The 21,721-nt window shown below is 32.3% G+C and overlaps 1 non-coding gene across 1 annotated transcript; it reads right to left on the reverse strand.

Moving 5' to 3' along the window:
• Positions 1 to 11,136: 11,136 nt before the first annotated feature.
• LOC120092299 lies at positions 11,137 to 11,242 on the reverse strand. The gene has a single exon (XR_005486006.1). It is a non-coding gene; the product is annotated as a small nucleolar RNA R71 (small nucleolar RNA).
• Between the last annotated feature and the right edge of the window lie 10,479 nt (positions 11,243 to 21,721).

The following is a 21,721-nucleotide window of genomic DNA, read 5'->3' on the forward strand; positions in this document are numbered from 1 at the left end:
TCTGCTTTCTTTCATAATCAATTTGGCCTTTGAAATGCCATTTATATTTTTAATTTGGTCTAGAGTTTCTGTAAGTATAAGTTTTTTATGGTTTTCCAGGGATTTTTTTGTTAATAAATAATAAGCTAGATCCAAAGGGACTAATAAATAAATGTTTAGAAATTTTAGAGATTAAATAAAAAATAAAATAGATTTTAGGGATTAAAAGTATATTTAAATATTTTTCCTGTTGGAGTTGAACATGAGTCTCAAGTCTTTATTACTAATTTTCAAACAGTCTTAACTCCTAAGTGTGACATTGTCAGTCATATTCCAAATTAGTATGACAATGACTAAGAACTACATGTGAAGATTAATTTAAATAATTAATCATAATGGTGATCTTAATTATCCTTTTGACCTTTTCTTGCATGTGGGTCCTTTTAAGCAATATAGCCCATAATTTATAATTAATTATTTTTTAATAAATAATTATTGTGTCTATTTTTGGAGCATACAACCCAGAAAAGGAATGCCTTATGATTTGCAAATTTTAGTGAACTACAAATTAATTGCTATTATGTCTATCTAATGTTAGTAATTTGTATTTGTTAACGACTCTCTTGATTTATATATAACTCACGAACCTTGTTGAATTTTTTGGTTGGTAATTTTAAGAAAAAGTACTATTGTAATTCTTGAATTTTGAAGAATTAACCCATAACACGTGCGAATTTTATAGTTTATTTTAGTAAATAAAGAAAAAAGTTGAAAAAAAGATTATAATTAATATATCAAATAGTTTTTAACATCGTTTTACCTAACTACTTGAAAAGAAAAGACAATAAGAATTTATAAAAATTTTAAAGGTAAGAGATGTGATTGACCTAAATTGCACTCAAACACCAGATTTAAATAGTTGTAACATGAAAAATATTGTTATTGTTTGTTTAAACATATCTTCATCGTTAAATCTTGATTTTTCATATCTATGGTCTACATCACATCCATACACTAAAAAATATATAAGCTCAAAATGAAAAATTCATTCTCGATTCTACGAGAATTTTGATGAAAAAGCCTTTCATTTGCTTCTCTTCGATGGAAGTTTGATTTTTCCAAAATATATCTCAATTTTTGCCAAATTCTTCTTCTAATGATCGATTCAACCTTTGATAAAAAAAGATATACCTTTGATGGGGGAAAGACATGGTTGTTCATTCAAACATTCTCTATCATTAGTTTATGATGTTTCATATTTATGGTCTAGATCATTCGAGTACAAAACAAGATGTAAAGCTTCTTTCCTTATAGCTCATTTTACCTATAGTATAGACTATGTGTATTCGGTCAATGAAGTTTTTAAAATGTAACGTTTTACCTCATTAATTTTTTTTTTTTTAAATAGGTGTAAAAGGTTTATTTTATTATTAATTTTCTTTTTTGGGCGGTTAATGGATTTGCTTTGTTAATAAAAATTATTATTTTTCCAATAGTAATTTTTGTTTTATTAATTAAAATCATGTTAAGATAGAGCGACTAAGTTTCGAATCTTTCCTTAAATTTGTAAAGGAAAAAACTTTCCAAAGCCAAATTTTGAGGAAAAAAACGAAAAAGAAACTTTTTAATCAAATGCAAAGCAGTTACAGAAAATATTGAAACTATCGGAATTTACAATATCGTACCTATAATTCAACGTATCTTCATTTTTATTATTTATTATTATTATTATTTTGAGAAAAATGACCATCTCCATGTTAACTGAATAATTTAAGCGTATCTCTTAATCCGTATATATTGAAGTGATTGAAATCATGTTTACTCTTTCGTAATCTAATTGATGTATTTATAATAATTTTATTATTATTATTATTCATAATTCAAATAATATAGTTGATTAATCATCTAAGAACATGTTTAAATGAGTCCACGTTTCATATTACCATTAATCGATTATATTTACATTAAAATAAACATGACCTAGATTTATAGTGATTTGGTCCTTGAATCTTGTAACAAAAAGAAAATCTCATCAAATGAAGTATCAAACTCATATATGGATCTTCACAAGTATAAAAAAAAAAAATATAGGGAAAAGTACATTTTTGGTCTTTAGATTTTGATCTCTAAGTTTCGAAATGTTTAGTTTCTATATTTTAAAATGTTGTCCATCGAAATTACAAGTGAATCTCGAAATCTAGGAGTCAAATTGAAACAAAACTCAAATATTAAAGGTAATATTGTAACATTTTAAAAATTGAAAGGTAATAGGTTAATATTTTAAAATGAAATCAAATTCAAAATTTAAACACTAAAAGTGCGGCATTTTAAAATTTAGAGACTGGAAATTAGACTCAAAACTTAAATACAAAAGATATATATATTTTAAATTCTATTATACTATTAACAAAATTGTACACGGTAAGAACTAAATAATGTGGTGAATTGTTAGAAATATCACTTTCAACTTTTCATCTTTCAAAACTAGCACGTTTTTTTGAAAAGTTTTAAACTGATTTTTCTTGGTAGATTTCATATGAGATCGACTACCGAGATTTAGTTAAAAAAAATTAGTTTTTTTTTTTCTAACTTATAGATTGTTTTGGCCCTTTTAGGCCTTTCTCGGTATTAGAGAGATTAAATGTCAAGATTTTAGTAATTTTTCTAAATATTAGATAATTTATCCAAATCTTATACTAAATCTTATATATTTTCAAATTTTGTCTAAATTCAGTTATTTTTACTGAATATTATATTCAATTTTTATGTAATTTTAAGCTAATTTCCGTTTCCATGATTATATGAATTTCTAAATTTCCTAATGAATTTATCAATTATATTTTTTCAGATAGATGATTGCATTTTGATTTTCAAATTTTGGGAAAGATTAAATTTTACAAAAAAAACAAAGGTAAGATATGAAAAATATATAAAATCTCAGTATTAATCTGTCAGACAATTCACCGATCTCAGTGTTAATCCGCTCGAGATTCATATCAAGATTTTATATATTTTTCATATTTTACTTTTTTTTTAACATTTAATCTTTCCAAAAATTTAAAAATAAAAATCAATCACCTGAGATCCATCTAAAAAAATTCATTTGGATAATTAGTAAATTGATTTGGAAATTAGAAATTTGGTTAAAAATTTAAAAAATTACGTAAGATTTTGATATAATATTTGGTAAATATAATCGAATTTGGAGAAAATTTGAAAATATATAAGACTTGGTATAAGACTTAGTAAGATCACACGATATTTTAGAAAAATTACTAGAATCTCGGGATAATCTCTCCAAGATGTACTGAGAAAGACCCAAAAGGGCCAGAACAAAAAAAATCCTAATGTTTTTGACTAAATTTTGGTGGTCGATCTCGTCTGAAATAGATGGAAAAAAACTATTTAAACGATTCAACTAATATGAGAATTTAGGAAAGATAGGAATAGGTAGATGTATAGTGAAAAAGATGTAAATTAATGAGAAAATGAAGGGTGGCCAAGAGGGCATTTAAGAATAAGGGGTGAGAGTAGGAAAGTGGTTAACTTTAATGCAATCAAAGCATAGGACCAATCAATTACAAGATTATTGCATTGAAAAATGTGTCTCTCAACATTGTTGTGTTGTTGTTTTGTAATGAAAGACGCGGCTGTCGGCGACCACTTTATTTTTCGACACATTACATTTTTCGTAGGCCTCTCTCACTCCCACACATGTATTGTCATTTTTGTCGGTGAATGCCCCTTTAATTATTCCATTTTTTTTTTTCATTTTAGGTTCGAGGTTTACATGTACCCGAACAACTTAAACATAGTTTAACTTGTCATATTATTTCACTTTTAATTGATGATGAAAGAAAGATTCTTCGAAACTTCTTACATTCATACGTTGTTGAACTAAAAGAAAATAGTTTGCAATTCAAGTATATGATGAGGATCTTACATTGGAAAAATTAAGAGACCTCACACTATTCATAAAATAGATGAGTTACTTCTCTCATTGTTCAATTAGTTTTGAGATGGATCCGATGTTTATTTAATGATGCAACTTAACAAATAAAATATCCAAATAAAAAACACTTTTGATTTGATCCCTAATTTTTTTTTTTAATAAGCAACAATTTAAAGGATGTACTTTTAAATTTGTAACAATTTAATTATTATACTTTAATAAATAATAATTTAGTCCATACTTTGAAATTTGCAATAATTTAGTTCTTATTATGAAAAATCTCATCAAAATTAAGAAAATAATGACTTTATACTTATAGTTTATATATATATATATATAAACTAGTTTCCAATCACTTTACCAATTTACATGTGTAAAAAATTTCGTTAAATTTTGATAATATTTTTCACAAGGATAACTAAATCATTACAAATTGTAAAGTATAGGAAATAAATTGTTATTTTTTAAAGTTTAAGGACTAAATTATAACGAATTTAAAAGTACATAGATTAAATTTTTACCAATTATAATTGAAGGACTAAACTATCACTATTATGAAAGTTCAACCAAAAAAAGTGTTATTATTTAACCAAATCTTATAATAACTGCAAATTTATTTCTTGAAATTTTAAAGTTGTTTAATTAGTCTCTAAAATTTTTAATTTTGTATTTGATATGTTTTTGAAATTTCAGTTTTGTGTCTAACAAACAATAGTTTTAAAAATTTATTGATTGAGTAGATAGAAAATTGTTTTTTTTTTACGTCTAATGGAACTTTATACTTCCAATTTTGTGTTTAATAGATCTGTGAACTTTAAATAATATCAAATTTTAAAATAAATTTTAGAATTAAAACATCATAGGCTAAATAAGATTTATGTACAAAATTTATAATTGTTATTTGTTAAACTGAAAAAGAAGAATAAAGGGCTTTGTAATTTTAAAAGTCTTCATATGAAAAAAAAGGCATCACATTGACAAACCAGTGGTATATTAAGATTTTATTGATCATGTGGCTTTTATGGACTTTTCCTTTCTTTTGCATTTTGATTATTATAATAATAATAATAAAAAAAAGGGGTTGTTCATGAACTTCTTGATGTGATCCTTGAGGCATGGTTGTCCCTTTATTTTAGTGGCTTTACAATCTACGATGAGTTATTTAAGCTCATTAAAACAATATTAAGAAAACCACATTTACTATCACATTTAGGTCACGTTTATCAAATCGTAATAAAAATTGGTATAATTATAATGCAATTTTATTGATAGATCAATTGTAATAAGTTTAAATTATAGACATAATTGGATTGATTTTGATCACATTTACTTAAAATTATAAATTTTGTAAAATTTACTGTTATCGTTACCTCTATCTCTATCTTTGAGAGTCAAGCGGCAACGGTAATGATAATATTAACCGTCAAGATATCAAAATTGATATTTTTTTAGCTGTAATAGTAACAATAATAGTAGCTATAATGGTACTTATAGCGCAGTAATAGTAATGATATGACGTAATTCTCACGTGCAAACGGATTGAGTACTCTTTATTCATCAATCAGACTGCGTTATTTCATTATAGATTTGGATGTGGGGTCCATACGTTAATACAAATGCAAAGCACAACTGAACAATACCGAAAGTAATTAAATGAGACTCACTTTTTTTTTATTCTTATTGATCTATTACATTTTCCGTGGGTATACGTGACCTTATAATTGTGAATTTTAAGAAAAGACAAAATTTTATTAATAAATAAATAAATAAATAGGGGATTAGCGTTTCATTGAATACCTACTCTGTATAGACATGTTACAAAAAAATCGTTTATTAAGTATTGAACTAAATCTTAGAGGGGAGACCAATCTAAATTTGCCAAAAAATAAATAAATAAAAAAATAAAGAATCTTAACTTGAATATGAAATTTAACATTATTCAAATAATATAATATATAACTTTATATCTCAATCTTACCATACCTATCATGAATTTTCTTAATAAATGAAAAGGAATGTTGTAATGCCTTTTATTTTACTTTTTATTTCTATAGAAGCATGATATTACACTTATTTTTGTATTGATGCCAATTTAGATATTATTACCAATATAATGTGGATATGAGTGTTAATTACAATATTATTAATAAAGGTGTTCAAATAACCCGACAACCCAAATAATCTGAACTACTCAACTCAAAATATAAGGATTGGATTGGGTTAGTTTTTTTCTTGGGTTGAGTTTGGTTGAACTTTTTCTATTTTTGTTGGGCTGGGTTGGGTCAGGTCATGGATTAACTAAAAAGAAATTTGAATTGACTTAACCCAACCCGAATTATATATATATGAATAATATATATACATATATATTTCTTTGTTTAAAATTTGATTACTTTGTGTTGATTAATGTATGAATTTTTAATATTTTTCTTTTAAAATCATGATCATATTTGTCTTTGTCTAAAATTTGCAATAAATACCATAAATATTTGGTATTTAACATTTGAATTTTATGATATTTTAGTTATTAGTCATTTGTTGTATATAAATTTACATATTTTTAATTAAAAAAATAAGTTATAACCCGACAACCTAACCTAATCCAATCAGAATTTTAAGGGTTGGGTTGGGTTGGAGATTTTACTCGGGTTTTTTGGATTGTCAACCCAACCAACTCAAATTTTCGGGTTGATCCAAAAAACACCCTCAACCCAATCCATATACACCTCTAATTATTAATTAGGAATGTTAACGTTAATTGGCTAATAATGTTAATGCCAATGTTAACTAATACAAATAATATTATGACTTTTCAACAAATAAATTTGTACAATATTAACAAATTTAACTAGTGTTCAAATATACGCAAATCAACACTTGGAATTCGATACTTTTTAGTGTACTCAAAATTCGACCTATCTATTAAGAAACAAGGCCTAAAAATGGAGGAGTAAAATAACTAAATAAATCTGAGCTGTGGTCAATAGGGTGTTCATGGGTTGGGTTGGAATATTTTTTAGACTCGATCCAATTATTTGAGTGATAAGTTTCATCAATCCAAATAACTCTAATAATAAACCTAATCTTTGGGTTGGGTTGGTTAGGGTTACCTAGATAATCTATTTAAGATTTTGTTAAAAATGTAAGTAAAATGTAAAATTTTATTTTAATATTTTAATATATTGAATTAAGATTAACAATTTAATTTCAATTTATATATTGAATCATTTTCAAAGTGCTAAAAGATTATAGGATTTGTTGGAGAATAAATTATCCAAAAAAACCATGAAAGTAAATAAAATTAAAATAAATATATGTACATATAGTTATATCATAAGTAAAAAAAACATACTTTCTAGAATTAATAAGAATTCAAGTTGGTTCCACTAAAAGAATTTTGTTTTTTCCAGACAAAACTTTTTTTGATGTAGAAAAAAGCATCGGGAGAGCGTATTTTTCCCGATGCTTTTCTGTGGCGTTGGGAAAAAATTATTTCCTAACAAAATTTTGAATAGTGTCGGGAGAAATTGGCTCTCTTGACATCGTTCTCTTGAACCGTTAGCATAAACCACGTTAAGAAAAAAGATTTGTTGGCTTCTCCCGACGCTACAATTTTATTAGAGTTATCCCGACTGTAGGTCAAACGACCGTCAGGAGAACATAAGTAGCTCGACGGTTTTAGGAGTGCTGGAGAGGGTGAATTTAAAAAAAATGGGAAAATTTTATTAAAGTTATCCTGACGGTGGTTCGAACTACCATCAGGATAATATATTTTGTCCAACAGTTATACGAGCATCGGGAGATGGTGAATTTAAATAAAAAGAAAATTTTATTTAAGTTATCCCAATAGTAAGTCCAACTATCGTTGGGAGAACTTAGCCCAACGGTTTTACAAGCATCGGGAAAGGATCTATTTGAATTTTTTTTATTAGATTTATCCCGACGATGGTCGAAATGACCGTCGGAAGAACGTATTTAGCGCGATGGTGTTTTGAGCATTGAGAGAAATTTCGATTAAGAGAGGTCAATTAAAACCCTCATTTCCCTCTTCCTTTTTCACAGTCGCCCCACCCGATTTCTTCTCCAATCCCGTCTTTCTTTTAGCAGCTGCACCGTCCGATTCTCTTAGTGCATGCATTGAGATACTCGCCATTGTCCGGTGTGATATTCGCTGTCGTTGCCAGGTACCCTCTGTCGTCGTCCACAAGTAGGTACCCTCCTTCCTCTTCAACAACACAACTCTTCATTTTCTTGATCATCATCGCCGATCTGAGTAGAGGTTAACTCTTCATTTAAATAAATTAAATGTCATGTTATGATCAATTAGATGTCAAAGAAACTTGAAATCTCCAACAAGTAATGATGTCATCATCATGTTATGTTCAATTTTCTGATTATGTTGTTATTTTAGTTCAATTTTAGCTTGAGATGCATCAAAATGGTTATGTCCTGCTATTGTACTAAATAAATGTTTGTTCAGTTCATGGGTTTCATTGATTTTTCCCTTTTTAAATCATATTATTTGTATTGAATTTAGGTTGGTTCTAGTTGGTTTTGGTTATTTTAGTTGAACCAATGAACCAACTTAACCTATAACATTTTCATATATTTGAACCTAACCCAACCTATATGAGCTGATAACCCATTCCAAACCGTATGGGTTGGGTTGGTCGATTTTTTTGAACACCCATAGTGGCTAGTAACTAAGGCATAAAAGAAGCATTTTCTACCAGATCCCCAAAACCATCCATTCTCTGCCACTCAAAATCAATAATACCATAAAAATGTGGGAAAAAAACCTTCCACTACTAAGGCAAGAATAAATATAAAGTAACTGAAGAAATTAAAAGAAAACAAACAAACTAAGAAACACAAGAATTTGGGTGGAAAACTGCAAAACTAGAGGAAACTAAAACCACTACCAATAAAAAAAATAAACTACCATGCGAAAAATTATCCCAATTATGAAAACAATTAAGAAAAATACGTCAGCTTGATAAAGAATCCACATGAATAGTTATACTTTGTGCTCATGAGATTACAAAACTAACAATCCTTGAAAAAGTTTGAAATATATCATTTTTGGACGCATGATGAATGAAAAAGAAAGCGAAGCAAGTTGCAACCGAAAACGTATAAGTTCAACACCAACTTTGCAATATATAGTACCACGTGATGAAGCAAAATACGACAAATAGAAAACAACAAATGCGTGGACGGTAGAAGTCAAGTCAACAGAGTAAGTTGTTGGCCAATGTGATAGGTTCATTGCATAGCCAGTGGATCTTTGACGCGTAGCAGGCAACGCAGCAGGACATGGAATTTAATGTGAGGCGTCAAACCATCATTAGAAAGAGGCAATGACCTTCACTTTTTGACGCCTATAAATACCCCATCCAAGAAATTGAAGACAACTTCATCCATGGAAAAAGGGGAAGTTCTGTCAAAAGTCTGTCCTAATCCTCCATAACCACTATTCCCTCAAGCTTTTCTTTTCAGAATTTTGAATGAGAGCTCAATAATTGTCAGGGAAAGAAGAGGGAGTTCCTTCAGATCATTGCAGTCAGCATAAAGTAGTCACCACTAAGAACCTTAGGAAGCAAGAGATTATATCACCTACAACTTGATTTCTTCATTTCTCTTTTATTTCTTACATCTTTTGTTCCTTTATATTTGTATTGAATGTAGTGATTGAAGAATACTATTCTTAATATGAATGCAATTCCTTCCATATTTCGTACATCCCCGTCTTCTTCCACAAGCATGAGTAGCTAAATTATCCATGGATTGAGGGAGAGTAGTTAACATTTTTCACTAAGTCATGTATAAGTAGGCATTCGTCTTGTTCTAACATGTGCTTATTGAATTGCTAAGACTAAAACAAGAGATTGATCTAAGTACAAAAAAATCAACGCTTTGAGAAAGGAAGGGACCGTGGAACCAGTTTAACAAGGAAAGAAGTAACTTTAGAGATAAAGATAGTCGTTTGCAACCAAAACTCATCGCATGCATCCTAGAGATAGGATAGTGTGACATCAAAAATCGAGAGGTGAAGTTCGTTAATTATGAGTTTCTGGCATGAACACATAACTTATGCATTGCCTAGGAAAATGTTGGTGAATCTTTCTCAACCCTATTCATCTATTGTTATTTCATCCGTTCTCGTCGCCCACTGCTTTATTTTGAATTGCTATTATCATCCATCCCATGGCCTAAATTAAATAGGATAGTTAAATACATATATTTCTATCGCCTACTTTATAATCAAAACACTGCATCAAGCTCGAGCAAAAACCTTACTGCACATTTTAAACGCATGTCCCTGAGTTCGATACTCAAATCGCATTGAGGTAGACTTTAGTTAGATTTATACTTGGATTTAATTAGAGAAAACATTGCAAGTAGATTAAGAAATACTCTTTTTGAAGAGCAAGGCATAAGGCATTTCATCACATCAATCTAGTATGGCAACAAGTTTTTGGCATCGTTGCCGTGGACATTAGCAACTAAAATTGTGCAAAAATTTTTTTGCTTTTGATTTCCGCAGGAACTCAATTTTAGGTGTATTACATCCGTGTCCAAGGAGTGCAACATATTGTATGAGCAAGAACACAACACCTGAGCTATTATATGACCCTGATATCGAGCGAGCATTCCATCGTCAGATAAGAAACAATAGAAAAAGGCGTCAAAGGAACAGAGCTCGAGCAACCCAACCCCTTGGTTCCTAATGTACTTAACAATCTAGCAACACTGAATGCAACCAACAATGTAGGAAACAATGCGATGAACAACGCACTGGCAATGACAAACCCCATACTTTTAAAAAATGATCATAACAGACTTATTGGAAACTTGCATCGCCTAATCTGTATAATTTCTCACCAGGAATTTTGCGACTGTTAGCTGAAGAAGCCCGGTTTGAAATGAAATTGGTGATGCTTCAGATGATCCAAACGACAGGGCAGTTTGGAGGTACACTTGGAGAAGATCCACATGCACACCTAAAAAGCTTCCTTGGAATTTGCAATACATTTGTGATTCCAAATGTTACTGCCAAAGAGATTGGCCTGCTTTTGTTTCCATTCTCGTTAAAGGATGAGGCTAAACAATGACATACGAATTGGAACCAGGAGAAATCACTTCGTGAGAGCAAATGGTAGCTAAGTCTATGAAGAAAATTTTCCCGCCAATTGAGAATGTCAAGAGGTAGCGAGAAATCACAAATTTTCAACAGAAGAATTGGGAAATATTGAGTGAAGCTTGGAAGAGATTTAAGAAGCTAGTAAAAAATTGCCCACATAATGGTTTTCCTGACTGCGTGCAAATGGAAATGTTTTATGATGGCCTCACAAAAGCATCACAAATTGCAGCTGATTCGGCGACAGAAGGAGGCCTACTGTAGAAGACATACTGAAGCTAAGGCTATACTGGACCGAATCTCTTAAAATCATGAATATTGAAAGGATAATTGATTCTGATCACGATCAAGTTCTAGAAAAGGAAATACTTCAAAATTAGATAATGACACTAATGTGGCATTACAAACGCAAGTGGCCGTAATGCTAAAACTGCTACAAATGATGACTATGAACAAGGTTGGCGGAGAGAATGGTAACCAAAGGGGGTCCACGAATCAAGTACTGGACCTAAGTTTTGTAACATGCAGTGGACCACATACCCCTGAAATGTGTCTACATAACTCTCATTCGGTATACTTCATTAAGAATAATCCATTATCTAACACTTACAATGCAGATTAGAGGAATCACCCAAATTTTTCTTGGGGAGGTAGTCAACAACCTAATGCAGATAAACATGAACCGTGGTATGAATAAAGGTGGACCACCTAGGTTCCACTAGGGACAACAAAGACATGATCAAATGTCTAGCCCACCACAACAACCATCTTTATTGTCATCATCACTTGAGAACCTATTGAAAAAATATATCCAAAAGAATGATGCCTTGTTACAAGGCTAGACATCTTCAATAAGAAATTTGGAGCACCAAGTGGGATAACTTGCAGAAGAACTAAAGAACAGAATGCAAGGCGCTTTGCCAAGTAATACAAGAACATCGCGTCATGCGGGCAACTTAGGAAAAGAGCAATTTTATGTGGTGACATTGTGCAGTGGGAAGCCACTGAATGCAAAGTCTAAAGAAAAGAGGCCATCTACTAGACCAGTAGAAGAAGAAAATTAAGACGTTTCTGACCAACAACCCACCTTGTAGTAAACACAAAAACCAACAACAAACCAGATAGCAGAAGAGCATGAGGACGAATGTAGAGAATTATCCAAGAAGGCTTCGACTTCACAGGAGTTAATGAAGATGCAGCCACCGACGTATCTGTAGAGATTGAGAAGAAGAAATGATGAAAATAATTTTCGATGCTTCCTGGAGGTATTAAAGCAATTGCACATCAATATCACTTTGGTTAAAACATAAGATCAGATGCCTGCGTATGTGAATTTCTTAAAGGATATAGTTTCTAGAAAGAGAAGGATTGAAGCATTTGAAACGGTAGAACTCACTTGAGAATGCAATGCGATAATAGAAGAAAATATTCCAACAAAGATGAGGGATCTTGGGAGTTTCACCATTCCTTGCTTTATAGGAAGCATTGATATAGGGAAAGCCCTATGCAATCTGGGTGCTAGCATAAATTTGATGCCCCTCTTTATTTTTAAGAAGTTAGGAATTGGTGAAGTGCGACCAACCTCAATAATGCTTCAGAAGGTTGATCGTTCTCTTGCGCGACTAAAAGGGATGATTGAAGATGTGCTGGTAAAAGTGGATAAATTCATTCTGCCCACAGACTTCATAATTCTTGATTACGAAACTGACCATGATGTGTCCATCATTTTGTAGGACTGTATCAATAGCAGCGGAAGCACAAGAATCATCTAAGCACTCAAATTCACTAATTTTGGCATAATATAAAGCATTCTTCTGCAGAATAATGGGTTTCAAGACATACCTCTTATAGAACTTCTTCAAAGCTTCTTCTCTAGCTGCAATCTTCTCCATATCTTGTTGTAGACCACCTCAAGATCTTCCCCACTATTCTCTTGGTGCTCTAGATTGAGTTGTGGGACTCAAAACAAACTTGAATCAGGGATGAAGGAGAAAAGCTCACTGTTGTAACCTGGTTGAAGAACCTTTCTTCAAACCAGTTTTTTCTCTAAAAACTCTTTTGATTGCATTCCCCATTTTCACTTCAATCTCTTCATTATATTGCAGATCAACATGCAAAGAGAAGAGCTACATGAGTTGCAGCTCATGCTTGGAGAAGACAAGGCAAATTATTGCTTCATGTGTGAGCTACTTAGGTGATAGATAATGGGAAAAATCCATTTTTTCCATTTTGTGTTTTGTTTTCCATTTTTTAATTTTATCTAAAATTCAAAATTTGATTTTAAAAATGAAAATTTAATTAATTTCATAAATTAATTATTAAATAAAACTTAATTAATTTAATATCAAATATTAAATTAATTTTAACACATATCCATCTTTATATATTTAAATCATATTTAAATATATAAATTCTCCTATTCCGTTTAATTCTAAAATTAAACATGTAATTATATCTCATATAATTACTAATTCTTTTAATTCTAATTTGAATGTTTCAAATTAACTTATCACGCTATTCTAGAGCTAGTCCATTATGAGCTAGTGAGGGGACCTCGCGGACCTACAGATCATGGGCTTCAACGATCCGAGATTAATTGGCTAAACTTATTAGACCAGATTAATCTTCATTCGTTAACTAATGGGTCATTTCACTAAAGCCTATAGTTGCACTCTCCTCACTGTAGATATATTATGTCCACATGATTTAACCATAATCAGCAAGTTGACCCTTCACAGGTTATTCGTAATAATGGCTGGGTCAAATATCTATTTTACCTTCGAGATTACGTCTTATTCTTCAAGTCCTTACTGATCCTCTAATGAACAACTGGTTTGTGATCCAATCACTAAACTAAACTCTCTCAACCTAGTGAGAGGGTGGGGCCCCTCATTCAAGACCTGGATTAAGTACTTGAGAGAATAACCTTTCTCCTATCCCTAAATCGGGTAGGTGTGAACTTGTTCTTGTACCCTATGTCCTTAGCTATTTATCCGGTCTTACCTCTGAAATGGGAGTTTTATTGAGCCGGCGCTGTTGAGCCAACCCTCAACTATGCAAATCTAAGTGCAATCCCAAATAAATAGAAGTTCATAGTTAGCTCAGAATTAAGATAGAGGTGAAATAGTCAGTCTTAAACAGTAAACAACGTTATAAAGTAAGAGTGACTTATTTCTTGGTCCGATCATATGCAAACTCATTGCATAGGACGCCACCACTCTTCATGTCATAACATGTACGATTTAGGATCACATCGTATAACTCTTTGTAACAATTACAGAGTAGGCCGCATCCAATGGTGTTACCAGAATAAGGTACCCAACCTCATTCATGTACCATAGATCATTTTGACTATTTACTCGAACCCGATCCACTCTTATGTCTCCACATAAAGTTCAAGTACTCATACAATAGTCATGGGTCTTAGTTTATTAGATTTAGACTTTCATACAATTTATGAGATCAATAACAAATATATTTATAATAGAAAATGTTTATCATTTTGACTATCATGTTTATCATCCTACTAGGTGACCCTCGAACACTTTAGCCGAGAGGGCCTTTGTAAATGGATCAACTAAGTTGTCTTGGGAAGCAATCTGAATGACAATGACGTCTCCTCTATGTACAATCTCCCTAATGAGATGGTACTTCCGTTCGATATGCTTTCCCCTTTTATGGCTTTGTGGTTCCTTTGAATTTGCAACTGTTCCACTGTTGTCACAATAGAGAGTGACAAACAGGTGCATATTAGGAACTACTTCCAGATCTGTCAGGAACTTTCTGAGCCATACTGCTTCTTTTGTTGCTTCGCTTATAGCTACATACTCGGCTTCCATTGTGAAGTCCGCAATACAACTCTGCTTGATGCTCCTCCATACAACTGCTCCTCCGTTCAGAGTGAATACTGACCCCGAAGTTGATTTCCTCGAATCAATATCGGTCTGAAAGTCAGAATCAGTGTATTTAGTATGGATCAGATCCTTAGGAGCATACACGTGCATATAATCTCTCATTCTTCGAAGATACTTGAGAATATTTTTAACAACAATCCAATGGTCATGACCAGGATTAGACTGAAATCTGCTAACAATTCCTACGGCATAGCATATATCGGGACGAGTACATAACATTGCATATATCAAACTCCCAATTGCAGATGCATATGGAATTCGATTCATCTTCTCAACTTATTGAGGTGTCTTAGGACTCTACTCCTTAGACAAATGAATTCCATGCCTGAAAGGCAAAGATCCTTTCTTGAAATTTTACATTTTATACCTAGACAACATCTTGTTTATATAAGATGCTTGAGATAATGCCAATGTTCTGTTCTTGCGATTCCAAACTATTTGGATTCCAAGAACATATTGTGCTTCTCCTAAATCTTTCATTTGGAATTGTGAAGCCAACCATCTCTTAACGTCAGCTAGATATTCTACCTCATTCCCAATGAGTAGAATATCATCAACATACAACACCAAAAAAGGACAGTTTTGTTGACAATCTTTTTATATACACAGGATTCGTCAACATTTTGTTCAAAGCAATAAGATTTGATCGCAGTGTCAAATCTCATATTCCAAGATCTAGAAGCTTGTTTTAATTCATAAATAGATCGATTAAGCTTACAAACATTTTGTTCTTGACCCTGTTGTATAAACCCTTCTAGTTGAGACATATAGATACTCTCTTCAAGATAGCCATTCAGAAAAGATGTCTTGACATCCATTTTCCATATTTCATAAAATGTAGCTATGGACAAGAGTATTCCAATAGACTTTATCATGGCAACTGGAGAGAAGGTTTCAAAATCTAACCCTTCTCTTTGGGTAAACCCTTTTGCCACTAGTCTAGCTTTGTAGGTCTGTACCTTACCATCTTGGTCTCGTTTTCTCTTATAGATCCATTTGCAGCCGATGGGTTTTACCCCTTCCAGTTGATCTACAAGATCCCAGACAGAATTGAAATACATAGATTCCATTTCAAGGTCCATGGTTTTAATCTATTGGTCTTTGTCCACATCGTTCATTGCTTGATTAAAAGACAATGGATCCTCTAAACCATCACCTGGTATGATGACTTGAGTTTCAGTTAAATCCATGTACCGGTCAGGCTGTTGCACAACCTTCCTACTACGACGAGGTATTCTCAACTCTTGAGAAGGATGTGAAGTATCAGTTTCATTAACAACTCTTGTTGACGAACCTGCTCTACCAACAACTCTTGTTTAATGACCTGCTCGATCAACAACTCTTGTTGATACATTTGTCATTTCTCTGGACATTTCTTCTATTACTAGCTTACTGCGAGGTTGATGGTTCTTTATATAATCTTCCTCTAGGAAGGTTGCATTTGTCGATACAAACACTTTATCTTCCTGAGGATCATAAAAGAAACCACCTTTTGTTTCTTTTGGGTAGCCTATAAATAGATATACTTTTGAACGGTGTTCCAGCTTTTTAGGATTTTGCACCAAAACATGTACTGGACAACCCTAAATCCTGAAGTGACGTAAATTTCCTTTACGTCACATTCAGAGCTCATAAGGCATTTCAAAAATGCTTTCGAGGGAACTATGTTCAAAATATATACTGTAGTCCCAACTGCGTGTCCCCAAAAAGAATTTGGTAACTGAGCATAACTCATCATGGAATGAACCATGTCCAACAAGGTTCTGTTTCTCCTCTCTGCCACACCATTCTACTGAGGTGTGCCAGGGGCTGTGAGTTAACACTGAATTCCATGTTCTATCAAATAGTTCTGGAATTCTATGTCCAAATACTCACTACCTCGATCCGATCGAAGTGTTTTAATTTTTTTACCTAATTGGTTTTCAACCTCAATCTTATACTCTTTGAACTTTTCAAAAGTTTCAGACTTTTGGCGCATTAGGTAAACATGCCCATACTTAGAATAATCATCTATAAAACTGATGAAATATTCATACCCTCCTCTTGCTCTAACATTTAGAGGCCCACAAAGGTCTAAGTGAATCAGCTCAAACTGATGAAATATTCATACCCTCCTCTTGTTCTAACATTTAGAGGCCTACAAAGGTCTGAGTGAATCAGCTCTAGGGGTTCTTTGGCTCTAAGACCTTTTTCAGAAAAAGATCTTTTTGTTATTTTACCCTCAAGACAAGACTCACATGGTGATAATGAACTGTCTTCCAACTTATTTAGATGACCGTTCTTAACCAATCTCTCACTCCTGTTGAGATTTATGTGACCTAGTCTCAAGTGCCAAAGATAGGCATTTGGAGAAATCTTCCTCTTCTTACGAGTCCCAGTGGTTTTAAACATCTCTATGTTCAACACTACTTTGACCTCAGTTGGTTTTAACATGTACAAGTTATTTTCTAATTTTGTAGAGCAAATCTGTTTATTTCCCATTTTGATGAACACTTCACCATTTTCGAAATAAACTTTATAATTTTGTTCTAGAAAATAGGAGACAAAAATTAGATTCCTTTTCATAGAAGGAATATAATATACATTTTTCAAATAAATGTACTTATCTCCTATAAATAACTTCATATCTCCCACTGCTTTGGCCGAAATAATCTCCCTGGTCCCTACCTTAAAGATTGTTTCACCTTCTGTCAACTGTCTCCAGGAACTTGCTTCCTGTAAGATAGTACATACATGATTAGCGGCATCTGAATCAATTACCCAGATTTTATCGTTTTCCACTAAACATGCTTCGATAATAAATAAATCATATTTATCTTGTTGTTCGAATTCAACATTCTCATCTACATAATTCATAATTTGAGATGAGTTAGGAGATAGAGGTCAGTCCTCTGTTAAAACTCTGTTGGTATAATCAACCGCTAGTAATTTGTTTGTCGATTTGATTTTACTGTTATGTACATCGGAAGTGAGTATATTAGAATTCGACATGTTGATAAAATTCAAACAAATTCTAATTAGCAAATTGTAACTAAATCCAAAGTCAAGTTTTAGCAAAAAATAATAATGTACCCTAACCATTATTTATTTGCAACGATATTTTAGTGAGTCAGAATATGTGCTACCGTGGGGCAGTCAGATACTCCTTCACTAAAACAAATAATTTTGACCAAACATTATCCCCGGAATAACTCTTATTCCTATACTCGTTTAGTTATCCCCAAGTAGGAGGTGTTCCGTAAACCGTCAACTTAAGTACCCCCAGCCTTAGACAGGATTATATACTGGTTGAGTTTGTAACCTAGGTTTTATAAGTTTTAACAATTAAAACAGGTGGTCAATCTACGTGAGCATGAAACTGTTGTTTATGGATTTTAAATGTCTAACCCAATTTTTATAACAACTTATAAAACTTTAGACATGCTAAACATTCATAACATACTTGAGGCATTCAAATTTAATATAACATTTATATTAAATACAAGAAACCTTAACATGCATAGTATATATTATAACAATTATAACATACTTTCAATGCATGTAACATGCTTCTTATGGTGGGATTAAAATCTAAATGGCATACAATATGCACATACAAGATTTATTTAATTATAACATACATTAAATGCATAAATAATTAAACACAGACTGATATGGTTTTAGTTTTCGCAAAAAAAAAGTAAACAAAACCTATTTATTACAAAAACAGTTTCCGAACCGCTCCAAAACGAACTCAAGTAGCTGAACTGAACCCAAACTGTCTGAACCGGACCAACCAATAACCATTCGAAGCTGAACCGGACCAAACCACAAGAGAACCAGTCGAACCGGCAACCCTTGCACATGTTCAACATCTCACTAAGTCTCATCGTTTAGCAATGACGACCATCGTCTGGCATTTTGCCAGATCTTCAGTAAATCATTGATTGTTTAGTGTGCGCAAAAGGTATACGATCATTTAATGCCATCATATAGCATTCAACGCATCGCCCAGCTACCGCACAAAGGTATGCGATCGCGTAGTGCTATCGCATAGTAATTCATCGCATCGCTTAGCTTCAGCATAGAGGTAAATGATCGCTTAGTGCTATCGCATAGCAACTCGACGCATCGTTTAGCTCCCGATCAAAGATAAATGATCGTAGTAAGCGATCACTCAGGGCTATCGTATAGCTCTTCATCGAATCGCTTAGTTCTATCGTATAGAACCAAATGATCGCTTAACACCATCGTCTTGCACTTCATGTCATCATTTAGAATCCGCCGTAGCTAAACGATCGTTTAATTCCATCGTATAGAACATCATCGTGTCGTTCAGCATCGTAGGTAAGCGATTTATTTAGTTCCATTGCATAGAAACTTCAACGCATCGCTTAGCACTTCGTCTACACGATCGTTTAGCTCCGCATCTAAGCGAACGCTCAGCGCTATTGCGTAGCAGTTCATCGCATCGCTTAGAGCGCATTGTTGCTAAACGATCAAATAGTACCATCGTATAGTAAATTCAACGTATCGTTTAGTCCCCACGCCAAAACTAAACGATCGCTTAATGCTATCGTAGAGCAAATTCAACACATCGTTTAGCTCCCGTAGGTACACGATCGTCTAGAGTCCAACATCACAACGACCAGCGCCCATTGCTATACGATCGCCTAGCTTTTCTTCACATCGTGTATCGTCTGGAGCTAGACGATTGTTTAGCAACTGAAACCTCAGCGACGATAAGAACAAAGACTGATTTTCTGGAACTGTAACTCGACCTCTTCGCTTGTTTCTTCGATTTACAGCTTAATTTCAACTCTAATAACTCTAAATAAATTACAGACTCTTGGGAACATATTAAAGCTCATTAAGCAATAACCAATTACAAATTTAAATGAGAAATTAAAGAGAATTAAACAGCCAAAACTCAGAAAACCATATCAGTGGATCAGTTTCATATTTCTCATATAAAACACCCACCAAACAAAAATTAAACCGAATTGAATGCTTATTTGATGCTCTGATACCAATTGTAGGATTGTATCAATAGCAGCAGAAGCATAAGAATCATCTAAGCACTCAAATTCACTTATTTTGGCATAATATAAAGCATGCTTCTTCTGAATAATGGGTTTCAAGACAAACCTCTTGTAGAACTTTTTCAAAGCTCCTTCTCCAGCTGCAGTCTTCTCCATATCTTGTTGTAGACCACCTAAAGATCTTCCCCAGTATTCTCTTGGTGCTCTAGATTGAGTTGTGGGACTCAAAACAAGCTTGAATCAAGGGATGAAGGAGGAAAGCTCACTTCTGTAACCTGGTTGAAAAACCTTTCTTTAAACCAGTTTTTTTCTCTAGAAAACTCTTTTGATTACATGCCCTATTTTCACTCCAATCTCTTCATTATATTATAGATCAACATGCAAAGAGAAGAGCTGCATAAGTTGCAGCTCATGCTTGGAGAAGACAAGGCAAATATATTGCTTCATGTGTGAGCTAGTTAAGTGATGGATAATGGAAAAATCCATTTTTCCATTTTGTGTTTTTATTTTCCAATTTTCAATTTTATCTAAAAATCTAAAAATTTGATTTTATAAATATATTTTGATTTTAAAAATGAAAATTTAATTAATTTCATAAATTAATTATTAAATAAAACTTAATTAATTTCAACACATATCCATCTTTATATATTTAAATCATATTTAAATATATAAATTCTCCTATTCTGTTTAATTCTAAAATTAAAAATGTAATTATATCTCATATAATTACTAATTCCCTTAATTCGAATTTGAACGTTTCAAATTAACTTATCACGCTATACTAGAGCTAGTCCATTACGAGCTAGTAGGGGGACCTCGCGGACCTACAGATCATGGGCTCCAACGATCCGAGATTAATTGGCTAAACTCATTAGACTGGATTAATCTCCATTCATTAACTAATGGGTGAGAAATAGTTTATTCGAACACACTCTAAAACTGTTTATTAGAGAGCATGGTCAAATGATAATATTACTCTTGAATTTGTAGGCTTCTAATAATCAATTAGCGGATATTTTTACCAAGTCTTTGATGAAGAAAACTTTTGCAAAAATAGGCTTGATCTTGGTATTATTCGTTGTGATGTGCCTCTTGATTTTATAATTTTACTTGTTAAATCTTTTAGAAGGCATTTTGATAGGGGGAGATATGGAAAGCATGTGTAATATTCTTAGGGGGAGTTGTGCTAAATTTATGTTCATGTTTTTAAGGGAAACATTTATGTAGTTCTAAATTTTTCTTAATTATTCTTTTGATGATTCCAAAGGGGGAAGTTTAAGAAAAATATGCTATAAATTTGTTATGATTTTGATTTATTAATTAGGGGGAGAATTTATTTTTTTGAGTGAATTTCAAGAATGATATTTATGGTGATATGTTGAATTTTATTATGTGCTACATATGGTTTACATGTATTTCAAAGTATTTTTTCTGAATGGTTTGTCATCATCAAAAAGAGGAAAATTGTTGGCTTTTTGGCCCTTAATCTCAAAATTAATTAATTTAATTAATTAATTAATCAATGTTTGATGATAACAAACTCAATTTTTAATTATGAAAATTTTAGTGTATTAATATGTCCATAGGTAGAGCTCGAACAAAATTTCATCACCTCTTGAATCACTCAAATCGAGCTAAAACGAAGACGATATGACCGAAACAAGTCTATGGAGAAAATACCGTGGTGGATGACGTGCATAACAGACCATTT

This window comes from Benincasa hispida, chromosome 11, assembly GCF_009727055.1.
Source record: "Benincasa hispida cultivar B227 chromosome 11, ASM972705v1, whole genome shotgun sequence".
NCBI classification, from domain to species: domain Eukaryota; kingdom Viridiplantae; phylum Streptophyta; class Magnoliopsida; order Cucurbitales; family Cucurbitaceae; genus Benincasa; species Benincasa hispida.